The sequence below is a fragment of the Panthera tigris genome, chromosome E3, assembly GCF_018350195.1.
Source record: "Panthera tigris isolate Pti1 chromosome E3, P.tigris_Pti1_mat1.1, whole genome shotgun sequence".
NCBI classification, from domain to species: Eukaryota; Metazoa; Chordata; class Mammalia; order Carnivora; family Felidae; genus Panthera; species Panthera tigris.
In genome coordinates, this window is record NC_056675.1 from 22,800,653 (window position 1) to 22,801,457 (window position 805).

The following is an 805-nucleotide window of genomic DNA, read 5'->3' on the forward strand; positions in this document are numbered from 1 at the left end:
AGCACCTATGGACAGTCCTTTGCTTTTTCCTACAAGAGTAAGCTTAGGAATGCTTTGCTTCATTCCAGGTCATTGGATAGGTTCCTTTGTAAAGTTGCACAAAATGAAAAAGATTCCATTGAGCCAACAGATAGCAGTGATTCTCTTAGTGATATGAAAATCGTCCTACACAGTAACCCTCCTCTCTCTTCTCCCTCACACCAGCCATGAAGGTGTTCAAAGGTATGTGTGGGTTAATTTGTTTATTTTTCTTTATATTTTGTATTTTCTCTATTATTTTGTATTATATTACAGCATTGTGATTATTTTTATATGAATATTTTTAGGTTGTGGAACAAATAATCTGAGTTTACATTATTTCTTATGGGGAAATTCACTTTGATCTACAAGTGCTTTGGATTACAAGCATGTTTCCAGAACAAACTATGCTCACAAACCAAGGTTTTACTGTACATAACATTCTGGAAAAGGCAAAAACATGGACACAGTAAAAACATCGGTGGTTACCAGGGATTAAAGGGGAGGGAGGGATGAAGAGGCAGAGCACAGAGGATTCTGAGGACAGTGAAAATGCCTTGTATTATATTCTAATGGTGGATGTATACATTTGTCCAAACTCATAGAATGTACCGCTCACGAGTGGACCCTAACGTAAACTGCGGACCTTGGGTGCCAACGATGCGTCCAGGTAGGTTCATCAGTTGTAACAAAGGTGCAGGGGGGGGACATTGATAACAGGAGTAACTTATGAATGTGTGGGGGCAGGGAATATATAGGAAATCTCCGGACTTTCCACTCAGTCTTG